Source organism: Palaemon carinicauda, chromosome 43 (assembly GCF_036898095.1).
Source record: "Palaemon carinicauda isolate YSFRI2023 chromosome 43, ASM3689809v2, whole genome shotgun sequence".
NCBI classification, from domain to species: domain Eukaryota; kingdom Metazoa; phylum Arthropoda; class Malacostraca; order Decapoda; family Palaemonidae; genus Palaemon; species Palaemon carinicauda.
Window position 1 is genome coordinate 15,947,706 of NC_090767.1, and position 16,586 is coordinate 15,964,291.

Below are 16,586 nucleotides of genomic sequence, written 5' to 3' on the forward strand. Positions count from 1 at the left end.
TCCTCGCTCTCTTAAGTGTTCTCTAGGCTCATTCCAGACTTCCCCTATCATTTAAACCGATGCTGTACAGACTTCCTCTGGAGTGTCCACATCACAGACTTAATTGGTTTGGCTGAATTGTCAGGGCTCAATCTCGTCATCTCTTTCCAAGCAGTTATTGCATTGAGGAAGACTAAAGTCTTCACTATCTCTACTAATGGGTCTACGCCATTCGTTTCAACAACATTTATCAGTGTATCGCAGTTCACACAGACTGATATGTCTGTACCATCATCCCTTTGCGTAATAATGTCACAGAACGCGCTGCTATTCCAGCGCATGAGTTTATTTCTCTGCGCAATGACTATGATGTCATTCCACATCCTAGAGATGTACGACCTTATAGTGCCATGCCTGTCCAAGCACGCAGACGTGCTGACGTTACACACGATTATACATATATGTCAACCTGGGCTAGGTTGACTACCAGGTAGCCTCTACCTCTAGAACTCATTTACCTCAGTTGGATCCAACTTATCCATCCTCGAAACATCATGTCAATGGCGAACCTATTATTTAACCACAACATACAAGCTAATGCCTTTCCCATTGTTCATACTACTTCAGATATTACCCGTTCCATGGAACAGCCAAAAACTTCTTTTCCAGGTATTTCTTTATTCTAGAAACAGGAGAGGAAAAGGGCATTGGAACCCGTACTCTCTTTTCCTCGGATGGTACCCCCATCCACTCAGAATAATACCAACTGAAAAATGTCGCAGACACGGTCCACGTAGGACGTGTCCTAAGTGGCCTTCTTCTGAGAGATCCTATTCATCTCATAGGTCGAGCTCTGAAAGAGAGTTCTCTACTGCTCCCTCTCATGTGTACAAGGGTAGAAACCTTTACCAGAGGAGCAAATATGATTCGTCCCAGTCTTTCTGTGTCCCCTCTTATCATTTGCGTAATGATATTTGAGAAAGTAAGGACTTGTACTCAAGGGTTAAATCTTCTGGCTCTGTTCCTAAGACAGAACCGCCCTATGCGCCTAAATAGGAACCATATCAGGATGACCATGCCCCAATTACAATTGATGACTCAGGACTCAGTTGCACGTGCAGGCCCCAGCTCTGCTGAAGTAGCTCCCCTCGAGGCTGCGACATCTGGGTCTGAAGCCACCCATTTCATGAGTCTTATTCACTACTTGGATGGTTTGGGAGAACCTCCTCACACACTAGTCACAAGTAGATGTTGCGCCACAGATGCGATCTTTCCCCAGTTGCAAAGTGCGAGACACCACTTCGATGTTTCAGTATCAAACCAGACCCGTGACATGCTAGACCCGTTCAGTACTCAAGTCTCGGCACCCGTGGAGTCCCTTAAATTGAACAGAGCCTTGAAATGACCACCTCAGGCACTTTCTTGCCAGAGGAAGTTTTATGTTGATTCTGAGGCTCACCCGCTTCCTCTGCCTGTTGACCCCGATGTGGCCAGTCTGGTACCCACTGTACCGAGCGACAAGTTGGCCACTCGGCAAAATGCAGAACATGGAAGTTGCTGCCACATCTGTCAATCAGACCTGCTCTTGGCTGGATCTCTGGTCAGGAGCAATGTCCCATTTTGCAGTGACAGAAAAGCTGAAAGCATACTCCTTTTAAAGGACTAGAATTTGTATAGTTAGAAAAAAACAATTACTTTTAGAAATTCTTATTTTGTTACTATTTCTCATTTTAAATAAGTTGATAAGAAAGTAATATTCAGATTTGAACTTATAGACCTAAACAATCATTTGCTTAACCTAATATATTTTTTCAGCTCCACTTTTTAGCAGTATTTAGAAATGAAGAGACGATCTTCTCCATCCACATAGTTTGGACTTAGAATTGAAAGGCATGAAGGGAAGTCTCACTTCAAAGAGGAGTCTCTACACAACTGAGGTATATTTTAATTTTCTAATTCCTTTTCTCTATATAGAGAAATCTCAAACAGTATTCAGAGTCTATACATCGCAGTTTTGTAAATGTGTTTGTAGCCTATCTATAATTTGTGTGTCGTGTCCATTGAAAATACTGTACCATTTTAAAACCTTTTGTTTGTTATGATTAACACCTAGATTAGGAAAGCATTTTATATTTGAGATTTGAAACCATTAACTTTACCAGTAATATTTTGCCTGTCAGAGGCCGAACAGTTGGTATGAAAATGGGTCTGTACGGTTCGAGAAAAGTTGGAGCGTAGATTGTGTATGCTCGTGTATGAACTATTTCTATTTGGAAGAACTTATTTTGTTTCTTATAGAATGGTTTAAGGAATATAGCTCAGAGGATTATTTTTTTTTTTCAAACAAATGGTGAGAATTTGAGCAGTGTGGAGTTGAAGAAATTGGGTTAGGAAATAGACCAAACTGTTTATGTGAGGAGAGTTCAAAAACTCTTCTTCTTACCTCATAGGATGAGGTACAGTTCTGATGGTGTGGTCGTCATGTGTCATGTTCCTGACTAGTTTTCATTACTTTACTTTGATGGCTGCTTTTCCGGTCCCATGCAGCAGGGGGAACCCCACTCTCTACAGGACCTCCACTGTCGTTTTACCTTGTTCGTTCAGAGTAATTTAACGTTTCATATCGCGTATTGTTCATTTACGGTTAAATCGTCACTGTTGTATGACTGTTGAAATAAGAAAGTTTTCAGTTTCCTCTTGAAAGCCTTAATGTCTTCAATCATTTGAATGTTTCCTGGGAGCTTATTATAGTCTCGGGGCTGCATATTTAAAGGCTCTGGAGCCTAAAGCAGACATATATCTGGGTTCCAACAGTTTGAAGCCATCTGTAACTATTCTCGTGTCGACAAGATTTGTTGGCTGCGCAATATGTAGCAATTCTCTTAAGTATTTTGGACGCCTGGTTCTGATGACTTGGTGGGTAATTGTACATATTTTAAATTCAATTTTCTCTAATCGGCAGCCAGTGTAAATCGATTGCCTCAGTATAGATGGCTGTCTGGTTAAAGTGTATGATAAATCAGAATAAAGGTGATGTGGTAAAGTACAGGGTGGCATCATCTATCATGGCTATACAATATTCAATACAGTATCCTTAGACTTTTTAAAAGTTTTTCGTATTGTTTCAACTTTTATGTCTATAGTTTCATGAGAACTATTTTCAGTCTCAGTTGTATATGTTTGCATTTTAAATTTGATAAGTAATGGCTGAGAGTAAAAGACAAAGCTTGCTACCTCATCGACGCATTCTTACCGAGGGTAGAACTTCCTGCATACAATATTGAGAAAGATCAGAATTCACTTTTAATCTTAATAAGGAAGTAATTTTATGATTTTTCAAATTGAAAGTAAATTAATTATTATAGATCTGTCCCAGTATTAGGAGCTGTAGTATTAAGAAAAACATGTATTTGAGTAAAATTTCATTTGTTCCGTAACTGGAATACAAACCACGCTATTTAAAGTGGGTAATTACTTTCGGCGTAGCTGAAAGGACGAGCCATTAAAATTTAACGAGGGTTTACTACCCTACCGCTAGTTAGCGGGGGATAGGGAGGGTAGTTAGCTACCCTCCCCCCTCTCACACCTGTGTTGTAAGCTCACTTTGCTTACGGCTCGAGTGCTAGTCGGACGTGTCCGCTGTCACCCTCGCCTACACGGCAGCCATTTAATCAATGCTTTTGCTTTTTCTTTTCTAGTGTTGTGAAGTTGGCCTCTACAATGCAGAAGTGCCCTGGCTTACCTGACCGCCCTTGTGGGACCTTCATGTCTTCAATTGACACGGATCCACACACCTTATGCCCTTATTGTAGGGGTCAACGGTGTGAGAGTGATAACGTATGAATTGAATGTAGGGAGTGGCCTACCTCCCAGTGGGAGAGGTTTTCCCGGCGCCAGAAGAAGAAGTCCAAACGGGATATTTCTCCTTCAAAGGTTTCTTTGAAGAAGGAAAATCCTAAGGACTCTTCTTCCGTAGCCCAAACCACCTCCGAAGCTCCCACTCGGTCGGCTTCTCGCGAGAGGCTGTCGAGTGGTAGCGTAGGCCGTACTGTTGTACGATCTCGGGGTTTGGGAGAGGGAGTTGCCTCCCATAGCGAGGCAGCTCCTCTTCCTCCCCCGGGGAAGGATTTAATTATATCTCATGATGTTAATAATGATGATCTTTTGCAGCTTTGGGCTTCCTTGGGGCTTCAGGGTTCGCGCTCCAAGGAAGCCCTGTTTGACATGATGAGGTTGGGAGCAGCTGTCAAACAGTCACCGCCGGTAGCAGAGGTTGACCCTCTGTCTATTGTCGAGGTTGTTGTGGCAGACGCTTTAAATGAGAGTGTTCAAACCCCTGCTCCTGTTGTAGCTGAAGGCTTAGCCCCCCATTCCGAACATCCTTCGAGGGAGGATCTAAGTCCAACGGTCTCTCCTGTGGGTGTTTCTGCCCCCCGGGGGAGTTCACTGACAGAGACTCCTCTTCGGAGGACTGCCGATGGTTTGCCTGCTGCTCCCAGAGGACGCATCCGACATAAGGCTCGCCTTCCTCTTCGTTGCCAAGGTCTTCCTTCTCCTCATAAGGGTGTTAGGAGGCGCCTCTTCGGATCTTCATCCTCGCAGTCCCCCGCAGAGGAACCTCGTCCTTCAGCTACCGTTCCTGCTACGTCCTTGGACTGGACCTCTCCGCAGATCGTTCGCGATCTCCCACGCCTGCCAGACCTGCTGACCTGCCTTCACCTTTCCTGGCTGCTTAAGCGCTGTAGGCGCCCACACATCCCGTTTTCAAACGGGCACCGATCCCTTCGGGGCAAAAGGGGCTTTCACACATGGTGTGTGAGTCCCTTAAGCGCCAGGTTTCCCCTGTGCGCCAACGTTCGCCTGCGCACTACTGCGCGCAAGCGCTCACCGGTTGCTGCCTCTTCTCGCCAGCGCTTTCCTGCACGCCAATCTCCTGTTCGCCCTGCAGTTCCAGAAACTACGCGCCCACGATCTCATGCTCGCCAACAGACCTCTGCGCGCCCTCGTCCTGATACACGCCATGGACGCCCTCGGTCTCATGCTCGTCAGCGATCTTTTGCGCGCCAGCACTCTCCTGCTCACCAGCGCTCTCCTGCTCGCCAGCGCTCTCCTGCTCGTCAGCGCTCTCCTGCTCGCCAGCGCTCTCCTGCTTGCCAACGCTTGCCTGCTCGTCATCGCTCGCCTGCTCGCCCTCGATCTTCGGATCAGGGCTCCAAGGAGAAATCTTCTTCCTCTCCAGGTCGCCAGCGCTCTCCTCAACGATCGCCAACTCACCATCAGACCTCGCCTGCTCGCCATCCCTTGCATACGCGCCATCGCCCGCAGTCTTCATTGCGCGCCCACGCGTCCACTGCCAGAACTTCGGTTCTTGACGAGCGCCTTCTGCGCGCCTGCGCGCTAGGGATATTCCTCCTGCACGCACGCGCCCTACGGCTTCGCCCTTATGGGGCCTTCATCATCCTGTGGCTGCACTCCATCCGAGGTCTCTGGAACGCGCACCAATGCGCCCACGAGCTCCTTCTCCTGCGCGCCATCGTTCGTCCACTCGCCTGCGCGCCAACGCGCCCCCTCGCCTACGCGCCATCGCTCGCCCGCGCGCGCGCGGCAATGGCCCCCCGAGCTAGGCAATGGCCTATCACGCGAGTGCGATACCCAGTACGATGCCCAGCACAAACCACAACGCATGCCCACACAGGATCCGGCAGTACGCGTCAGGTCATCTTCATCGCGTTCCCCCCTCCCGTAAGCGCAGGACAGCGCACCCAACGGAGGGAGGAAAATCTCCGGATAGGTCCAGGATCTTTTCTTCTACAGCTTCTTCCTTTCAGGCAGACCCAGTTGTAGTTCCCACTCCTAGGGATCTTACGATCCCCTTCCCTCCAGAGGGTGTCTCTGACGGCGCTGCTGTCAGTCGGCTGCCCTGGTTTGGGCCCTTGATCAGAGCGGTTGCGCAGGCTTTCAAGCCCGCTTTCTCTGAACTAGGCCTCAAATCAACGGCTATCTCGGCCCCCCTGAAGAGGAAGAGAAGAGTGGACGACGTGGTTACTTCTCCAAGGGCGAAACTGGTTCCTCGGAAGCCGTCGAGGAAGGCTCCCTCCCCTCCCCAGACTTTCTCTTCATCCCCCGTGGACGAGGGTTTTCCGTCCTCAGGGGATTCTCGTGACGTGAGGCGTTCTCCCATCGCACCAATGGGAGAAACCCCACCTCGCGCCGAGAAGTCTCCTCGGTTGGAGGCGGAGAAGAGCCCCCCACCATCTTTGTTGAAATCCTGCATCCCTCCCAGGAGGGAGTCGAAGGACTCCAAGACGGTTGCGAAATCTTCCTCGAGAATCAGACCAGAACCAGCTAAGCCCGCGGAGAACGTCCACGAGTCCCCCCAAGAAGAGCATTTGGGGACTGGAGACCTTGCTGCTAGTCCATCAGGAGGAGAGCCACAGGAGTCGGAGCATGCCTTTAGGCAAGTTTTGGCTCTGATGAGGAACCTTAACGGTTTTTCAGATCCGGAGATTCCTCCTCAAGAGGGCAAGGACACGGTTCTGGACCGAGTCTTTGGTACTCAAAAGCCCCCTAAAACCAGCGCGGCTTTGCCCTGGTCCCAGGGGGTCAAAAGTGCCAGAGATAAGGTCGAGAGCCAGCTCTCCGAGCTAGCCTCCTCCAGCTGTTCCAGCGCCGGAAACAAACTCCTCCCACCTCCTCCTGTCCATCAAAGAAGGTACTTTGAAATCATCGAGGAGTCCTGTTTAGCTCTTCCCCTCCACCACTCGGTGGAAGAGCTCTCCAGGGGAGTCCCTCTCGAGAGACTCTCCAACCGGCCAGTGTTGTTCTCGGCCTCGGAGATTCTCTGCCAGGAGAAAGTAGCGAAGTGTGCCATGCAGGCCACTTCGTGGCTGGATATCTGGCTGGGATCTCTTGGCATCCTGATACGATCCGAAGACTTGTCTAAAGAGAGTACCAGGAAGGCCTTGGAGACCTTCCTTCTTTCAGGCACTCGTACCATCGAGTTTCTGGCCCACCAAGTCTCGAACTTGTGGGCTAACACTATCCTGAAACGCCGTGATACGGTGTCTGAAAGATTCAACTCGAAGGTCCCCAACACCGAGGTCAGTAAGCTCAGACATTCCTCCCTTTTGGGGAGTTGTCTGTTTGAGCCGAAAGATGTAGAGCAGGCGGCTGAGAGGTGGAGGAAGTCCAACCAGGACTCCCTCCTCCAGAGGGCTTTAACATCAAAGCCCTATAAGCCTCTAGCACCTCAACAACCTCGCCCTGCAAAGACAACAAAGCCGGCAGTAGCAGCAAAGGCAGCGGTGTCCAAACAGCCCTTTCCCGTCAAGGACAGGAAAGGCGAGAAGTCCTCCAGGGGAGGCAAAAATCCTAGGGGGAGTGGCCGAGGATGCAAACGCTAGGATTGGCAGTCTCCCCGCATGTCCACCAGTGGGGGGATGCCTCCAAAGTTGCGCGAACAGGTGGCAGCAACTCGGGGCCAATTCCTAGACGATCTCCGTGATCAGCCAAGGATATCGCGTCCCGTTCATAACATCTCTTCCTCCCCTGACAGCGAATTCAGTGTCGTTGAGCTCTCTTGCCATGGGATCGGCAAGAGGGCAAGCCCTTTGGGCAGAAGCCGAGACCATGTTGAAGAAGGACGCTCTCCAAGAGGTCGTCGACGGGTCCCCAGGCTTCTACAGTCGACTCTTTCTTGTAAAGAAGGCGTCTGGAGGCTGGAGACCAGTCATCGACCTCTCAGCTCTGAACAGGTTTGTCAAGCAGACCCCGTTCAGCATGGAGACGGCAGACACGGTCAGACTCGCAGTGAGACCGCGAGACTTCATGTGCACACTGGATCTAAAGGACGCGTACTTCCAGATCCCAATCCATCCGTCTTCAAGGAAGTACCTAAGATTCAGCGTAGACAACAAGATCTACCAGTTCAAGGTGCTGTGTTTCGGTCTCTCAACAGCACCTCAGGTTTTCACCAGAGTGTTCACCCTGATATCTTTGTGGGCACACAAGACCGGCATCTGTCTCCTCCGGTATCTGGATGACTGGCTGATCTTAGCAGACTCGGAGTCAACCCTTCTTCGACACCGAGACAAACTTCTGGGAAATTTGCCAAGATCTAGGGATCATGGTAAATCTCCAGAAGTCTTCTCTGCTTCCAACTCAGCGACTGGCATATCTAGGCATAATCTTGGACACCAATCTCCACAAAGCCTTCCTATCAGACGACAGGATAGCAAGGCTGAGGAAAGTCGCAAGTCCTTTCCTCAGACGAGACGAACTCCCAGCCCAATCGTGGTTACGTCCCATCTGCCATCGCTCATCCTTGGTCCGTCTAGTTCCCAACTGTCGTCTCAGAATGAGATCCCTGCAATGGCGACTCAAGTCCCGGTGGAGTCAAGGACACGATTCCCCGGACGTCTTGATGCCCATGGGTCTCGCGGAACAGACGGACCTTCAGTGGAGGGTGGCAGACGAGAACCTACTTAAGGGAGTGGATCTTCTCGTCCTCCCCCAGATTTGATGCTGTTTTCGGACGACTCAAAGAAAGGGTGGGGGCCCACGTTCTGAACCACAGGACCTCAGGCCTGTGGTCAGAATCAGAAAAGTGCCTCCATATAAATCTGCTAGAAATGAAGGCCGTTTTTCTGGCCCTTCAACAGTTCCAACAGCACCTGGCGGTTCACTCTTTGGTGGTGATGAGTGACAACACCACAGTAATGGCTTACATCAACAAGCAGGGAGGTACCTTTTCAGAACAGCTATCCCATCTTGCAGTAGAGATACTGAGATGGACCGAAGTTCACTCGATTCCACTTTTGGCTCGCTTCATTCCGGTCAAAAGGAACGTGCTCGCTGACAGTCTAAGCAGAGCGTCTCAGGTAGTGAGTACCGAGTGGTCTTTGGATCGTCAAGTAGCCAACAAGGTCCTGACTTTGTGGGCTTCCCCGATTGTAGATCTGTTCCCTACAGCGTTGAACTTCAAGCTTCCACTGTACTGCTCCCCAGTCCCAGACCCCAAGGCTCTCTGACAAGATGCTTTCCAACAACGGTGGGATAACATTGACGTATACGCCTTTCCCTCATTCTGTCTGATGAGGAGGGTACTCAACAAGACCAGACTATCGGTCAACCTCTCGATGACTCTCATAGCTTCGCTGTGGCATCACGCGGAATGGTTCCCGGTCCTTCTGCAACTCCTTACGGAGCCTCCGAGAGAAGTCCCTCCGCGACACGAGCTACTCAAACAACCACACACCAACATCTTTCACAAAGCCGTAGCTTCGCTTCAGCTTCACGCCTGGAGACTATCCAGCATCTCCTCGCAGAGAGAGGATTTTCGCAACAAGTTGCGGAAAGGATGTCTGGACACCTGCGAAAGTCATCCGCAGGGGTCTACCAGGCGAAGTGGAGAGTTTTCTGTGGTTGGTGTCATGGAAGGGGTATCTCTCCACTTGATGCCACTATTCCAGCAATAGCGGAGTTCTTCGTATACTTGCGAGAAGAAATGCGCCTTTCAGTCTCGGCAGTGAAAGGCTATCGCTCAGCCTTAAGTCTAGCCTTCAGGCTCAAAGGAGTGGACATTTCTTCTTCGCTAGAACTTTCTCTACTCATATGTAGTTATGAACTTACCTGCCCTCAGTCAGAAGTGAGACCTCCTCCATGGAACGTGGTTCGAGTTCTCAGGTCTTTTAAGAGAACTCCCTATGAACCATTACGCCAGGCTTCAGATCGCCACCTGACTTGGAAGACGGTGTTCCTACTAGCTTTGGCGTCAGCCAAGCGAGTTAGCGAACTTCATGGTCTCTCGTATGACATCGCCCATTCAAGGGGATTGGGGGAGGTAACGTTCAGCTTCGTCCCTGAGTTTATTGCTAAGATTCAGAATCCGGGAGTGCCGGACCCTCGCTTCGACTCCTTCCGGATTTCGAGTCTGTTCCGTAACAGATGACCCAGACCATCTCCTACTGTGCCCAGTAAGGAGTCTGAGGCTATACCTGAAGAGAACAGCTGCAGTTCGTCCCCAAGTGCGGGCTTTGTTTGTTAGCTCTGGGAGATCGAAGAGGAGGGTTACCAAGAACACCATCTCAGCATGGATTCGAAAGGCAATCCATCTGTCCCTGAATCCTGACCCTCCTCCATCACGTCGTCCTAGAGCTCATGATGTCAGGGGAGTAGCTACCTCCCTGGCCTTCAAGAAAAACTTCTCAGTGATGCAGGTTCTACAAGCAGGGGTGTGGAAGTGTCAAACGACCTTCACAGCCCACTACCTGCAAGACGTGACCCACAGGAGGCTCGATACGTTCTCTATCGGCCCTGTGGTGGCTGCACAACAGCTGGTTTAAACCTCAGGCTCCTTAATGGACAAGTAGCTGAGGGTTGAGGGCATTGTTACCCCGTTTTAGTCTGCATGAAAGAAAAGGTTTGACTGGCTCTTATTCTTTTCTTCATCCTCCCCTCTCTTGGGGAAAGCAGCATCCTGGGTTCTCTGCACAGCTGACCTCAAACCACTGCAGGTAAACCATGTTCCCTTGTTTTCCTAGTATTAAGTTAATACTGTCGCGTCCCCATACCCTGACGAGGTGGTATTGGGAACGTCCTAGCCTAGAATTCCATCTAAAGGACTTCAGGTCGACTTCCTAGGACGAGTCACACTTCATTCCTTCACACACAAGCTTATGTAGACCGCACGTTCCTTGCGGAGCAAGGAACTTGCGAGGTGCAGGGTCTCCTTATCTCGAGTGCTACACACTCGGATTCTGAGTCCCCGGGCAAAGCCAAAGCCAGTAAGGCTGGGACTTACCACCCTACCTAAGGGTTAAGTCACCCCATGTAAATAGCGTGGTTTGTATTTCGGTTACGGAACAAATGACAAATTCAGAGATAATTTGTATTTTGCCTAACCATACAAACCTTAGCTATTTACACATACTTGCCCACCAGCCCTGTCCCCCTTGAAGTCCTACCTCTAAGCGAAGTGAATCAGTTCACTGATGTGTGAGGGGGGAGGGGTAGCTAGCTACTCCTCCCCTACCCCCTCGCTAACTAGCGAGGGGGTAGTTAACCCTTGTTAAAAATCTAATGGCTCTCCATTTCAGCTACGCCGAAAGTAATACCCCATGTAAATAGCTAAGGTTTGTATAGTTAGGAAAAATACAAATAAAACTGTTTACATTTATGTAAGTAAATTATTGTAAAAATAAAATTTAGTAGTTTAAAATAAAAAGAAATTACAGAATAAGAATCTTTTTAATTGCTTGTTTCTCGAACTAATCGCCATTCGTCTCCCGCAGATGTTTGACAACTGCGCTGTCACCGTTATGATTTCGGTGAAACCGTGTACGTTTGGAGTTTGTAAAGCCATCCAGGATGATAAAGATAGACCGAGAACACTCAGTTACCTCAAGACGACGCCTTCTTGATCTATCTCTCTATGTTCTCGCCTACTTTCTTGCTTCGAAAATGTTAAGGAGAAGGTGAGTGACGATCCTTGCTCTTCGTAGCTGCTTAGTGTCATCTGTGTACTTTGTAGGGTACACTGTAAGCATTGCTGAATGGTTTTGACAGATTCTCTTTCTGTCACTTTTTAACTGTCTGCTTTATCTTCAGTCCCAATTCCTACCCTTCATTTTTCTGTCCATCTTCTTCGATGTTTAAACATAAATACAAATTATCTTCCTTTAATGAGGTAGTTATAACTGGTGGCGGGGAAGACCCACTCGCATGTGGGTCAGCTCAACGCTCAATTTTGGCTTCGGCTGTTTTAATCAATTTGTTATTTCTCATTTTAGATAAATGGAAAATACAAAAGAAGTTATTTTCTGGGTAAGCCGAAAATGTGCGATATGTTTTTGTGTAAACCTGCTGTATTAATCTAGTCCTTCTTGTGTCTTTTTTGTTTGTAAATCATGATTAAAAAAACACAAATGTAAAGGTAAACAGATCAACTTGAGACTATATAGATTCTTATACAGTTGATGTAAAAGGTTAAGAATTTTTTGTTTTATGTCTTCAGTTTATGTCTTAAATTAATGTGTAAGACATCTATGTCTGAAAGGAAAGTTAATACACAGGGGTATATGTAACAGAAGACATCCGGTAATGGTTTGGGTGTATTATCTCAACACCTCCATAGAATACGTGCGCAGACGACGGTCTATAAGACAAAGCAGGGTCTATGGGTGATGGGGAAATTCAGTTTTTGAAAATGACATAATAGAGATGGCTGAACTGGTTAACTCCCCATGAATATCTAAATAATAATTATATATATTACAAGAAAAGGAATTCCAGTTTGTACAGATTATCGTAGAAGAGACATCAACTTTGTTTGAACAATTGACTGGGGAAGGAATACAAGAATGGTTTCAGAGGTATTTCGTAACACCATGACAGCCCCTTGAGGACCAGATTTTCAATTAAAGAGGAACAGAGATTTAGCATTTGAGGGAATGACTCTCCCACAAGTCATGGACATTCTTACATTGAGATATCAGTTGACATCCCTGTGGTTTGATGAAACCTGTATTGAGAGAGGGACAGAAGAGCCATTATCTATGTGTCCCTTCCCCAATTGCTATAATTTCTTAAATTTGATTCTCAAGATTAGTTCACCAAACTTGTAACTGGTCTCCATAAGGCACTCGAAGAGTTAGAAGACCCAGGCCTACATGGCTTAGGAGTATGAAGTGTGAAGGAGGTGATGAATAGAGAAGTAGTGATTTAAAAGCTCAAGATAGAGACGACTGGTGAAATCTAACCGAGGCCCTTTGCGTCAATAGGTGTAGGAGGAGACGATGATGTTGGATACATTTGGAATTAACAAGTATCAAGTCTAAGGACCAAGGAAACTATAGAAAAAAGGCTTGACCAGGAGTGGCAGGTTTAGATCAAATAAGGATGTGGTATTCACTGTCAAATATTGTTATTTTTACTAGCGTAGCTACAACCCTAGTTGGAAAAGCAAGATGCTATAAGCCCAGGGGCTCCAACAGTGAAAATACCCCAGTGAGGAAAGCAAATAAGGAAGTAAGTAAACTAGATGTCTAAATATATATCTACTCTACAAAGACAGACTCATGTCAGCCTGTTCATTAAGAAATTTTCTGCAAGTTTGAAATTGAGTCTCAGTCTCCCTTGGCAGCTTTTTTCCTTCCTGTAAAGATATGATTTGCAAATTGACATTTGAGGACCAAGTATTTACCAAATTCTAAAATCGATCAAGACAAAATTGATATGATTTCCTTTCTGAGATACCACCGCTAGAGAGTTATGGGGTCCTTTGACTGGGCAGACAGTACTACATTGGATCCCTCTCTTTTGTCACAGCCTATTCTTTCCACATTTTGTCTACACCTTGATATTAAAAGGAATACTCTGCTACACATGTATACGTATAGATTTTGTCTACACCTTGATGTTAAAAGGAATACTCTGTTACACATGTATACGTATAGATTTTGTCTACACCTTGATGTTAAAAGGAATACTCTGTTACACATGTATACGTATAGATTTTGTCTAAGCAATTCGTTGTGTTCGTGAAAAAATGTCACATTTAAATGACAGGATTTTCCCAGCGGTGTCCATCTCCTGATGGTGAATGAAGACGAAAATCGAAAGCAATGCAAACTTTAGAAAAGTGAATAACTATCAAGATTAATTCTTCCTAGAGTTTAGAATGATGCAGTTAGGCTTTAATGAATGATGAAGATATTATTCAAAAGTTCAGTAATGTATAATTGCTTCTATTATCTGTATAGTCTTGAGATATTCTTAAAAGCATGACTAAAGTCATTTTCTTTTTCAGATTATCGACATTAGTACGAAGGACAGTAGAAGACTTATCAACATCATTGAAGAATCCATAGACAATTTTATCAAGAATCAAGAGAGCATCGATAATTACACCTTTTCTTAATTTCGTTTCAGTGAAGTCTTGGGTTTTTTATTCGAATAAGAATAGATGTATTTTAGGTCCAAATGAAAGAATTAAATAATGCAAAATGTAAGAAGAAAACTCTATTTTGATAATTAACAATTGAGTTTATTCTTGAGGGCTTGTGAATATATACACATACACATAAGGTAGAATGTCTCGTGGAATTGTGGAAGATCTGAATGAGAGAATATCTGAAATGTATGAAAGGTTTATGTAAAATTTATTTAATTCCTTCATATTTACATTCTATGAATATTGTTTGTTGAAATTTATTATTTCTAGAAATGTACAGAGATGTCAGCGAGCTTACAGATTTTTATATATAAGGAATAAGGTTTTATTTTGTGTTAAGTACTGTAGTATATATTTGAAATTCAAGATATTTTGCATTGGTAAGATGTTGAAGTTTATCCAAAAGTAAATTCATTGGTGTGGAATTAGGTATAACATCCAACTCAGAAGAAGGTTCAGGTCCGATTCAGCTTCTAGAGAAAAGCTTCTTAGAAATATCATATGCTAACACAGGGACTTACCTCAAACTACTTTCTTAGGAGTTACCTGGAACCTCCTCTCAACCGACCAGAGTTTTTTGTAGTTTACCCTACTTCCGTTTTCTGTGATGGTAGGCCTAGGCGGAAGGATACGTGCCCTGAGGGCAATCTCGAGGCAGGCCTCATGTTAGCTTGGGTCTCGACCTTCAGTAAGTTCTCTGGTCGCGTCGTGATATCATCTCGACGCTCTCCGTATCTCAGTGCGACCCTTTGTGTCCCCGTCTCTTGTGTTCCACGTGTGTTTCCTCGTGGTCCGTTGTGCTTTCCTTTGTGCTTTCGCGCTTATAACTTAATTCACTCGTGTTTTCCCTTGTGTTTTTTAGTATTCTCTTATCATTTTCCGCTACGTTCCTGTGTCTGGCGGTATTGTGATAGTGCGTTATGGAGCATCCCCGCCGTTGTCCTGGGCCTAGGGCCGGGAATTCGTGTGGAGCGTTCTTATCTAAGCCCGATGTGGGCCCACACTCCCTTTGTTCCTCGTGTAGGGGTAAAGTGTGCTCTCCTTCGGACACGTGTCCGGAATGTGTTTCGTGGAGTGAAGTGGCAAAACACTTGAAAATATTTTGCATGAGAAAAGAATGACTCGGGTCAAAAATTCTTTTACAATTTTGATTAAGTTCACTTATTGGTTTACTTGGCAGTTCTAAAAAGGTCGCTGGCATTCTCTGTACATTTGATGTATGTTGTATTTTATTGTATTTCATGTTTAGATTTATTATTAGCAGACAGAACTCATTTTAACAAAGCAGAGATTCTATTTTAAACTCACATTTGAATGTTTACCAATCCTGAAACCACATGACGATAGTGAGAAAATTCCAATTGAGAAAGGAGTTAGACAAGGAGACCCCTTCTCGCCTAGATAATTCACAGCATTTCTTAATTGAAAATAAGCAGCAAATACAGATCTGGGGAATTTCTATGTCATGAGAGAGAGAGAGAGAGAGAGAGAGTGTGTAAGTGTGTGTGTCGAGGCATAAGTAGTGGCCTGCAAGTGTTGGTACGCGTTAAAGACGGGATTTTCAATGTATAGGTCTTTCCGTATGTGCTGCTTAGCCGGGGTTAGTAAGTCTGACGACATGGGATAGACTCCCCTTGCGGTGTGTAGGTCTTTGAATATGTGCTGCTTTGCCGGGGCTTGTAAGTCCGACGGCAGGGGTAGACTCCCCCACAATGTAACGTAGGCTTTGTAGATCGCCAGAGGAGGTGCGAGACATGAAGGATTAGATAGGGACGACCAACCACCTCCTACCATTTCTGCCAATGAGAATTCCTTCATATATTCTTTCTCCAAGTCCATGTGACGAAGATTATTCTAGAATAAATCAAATGAAAAAGTGTAAAATACTGCACTTATTTAACAATTTCATAAAATCACAGAAGGTTAAATATTTAACCAAAATAATATAAAAGTTTTCTGAGGTTGAATGTCGAGTTTCTCTTCCAGGGATTTCGCTGAGACATTTCAGAGAACAATGTAGAGTTGGGGGTATCATTATCATTATCATTATCATTATAGCAGACGATATCAAACAAAGTTATTCATTTTATGTTCTTAAGAAGATTAGTCTATGATGGAAGTCATTATTCAAGGCAGGATATAATTGTTATAAGATAGCATAACCAGCATGGCTAGTCAAATGTTCAGGCTATTCAGTAGTCAGTCTTGAGTTGTGGGAATGGATAGTTGGATAGTCAAATACCATATGAAAGAAGGCTAGCTGTTAGCTAGCCTTACGTTAGGGAATAGTTGAACCAGATGGATAGTCGAGTATTGTACGAGAGAGAAGTTTTGAAGTATCAATATTAACCAATTTTAATCAAGATAACTTCAATTGCTAGAAATGTGTTCTGTCTGTTAATAATCATCGTAGGATTTTGTATATATAAATATTCTGTATTTAATCCCATTACAGCAAATGAGCAAAATCTTTTGAATTCTGTTTAGAAGACAAATTTTGGTCGGGATTTTCATAGCTGTGAGCACAAGTTTGACCTCGTAGATCAAGAGAGGACATTCTTCTTCTTCTTGTAGTAGGAAAAGGCGTTTGTTCACACTAAAGCCAAGACTGTTTGTGTGTCCGTTTCGTGAGATTAGGCTGAGAAAACCACAGGTC

At 45.6% G+C, this 16,586-nt stretch overlaps 1 protein-coding gene and 1 long non-coding RNA gene across 2 annotated transcripts in view; both read left to right on the forward strand.

The window, feature by feature from the left end:
- Positions 1 to 16,586, forward strand: part of LOC137633580 (uncharacterized) — a 398,353-nt gene that overhangs the window by 275,011 nt on the left and 106,756 nt on the right. The window lies entirely within an intron of this gene.
- Positions 1,852 to 16,502, forward strand: LOC137633564 (uncharacterized). Its single transcript, XR_011042274.1, has 3 exons — positions 1,852 to 1,916; positions 11,271 to 11,453; positions 13,787 to 16,502. It is a non-coding gene; the product is annotated as an uncharacterized lncRNA (long non-coding RNA).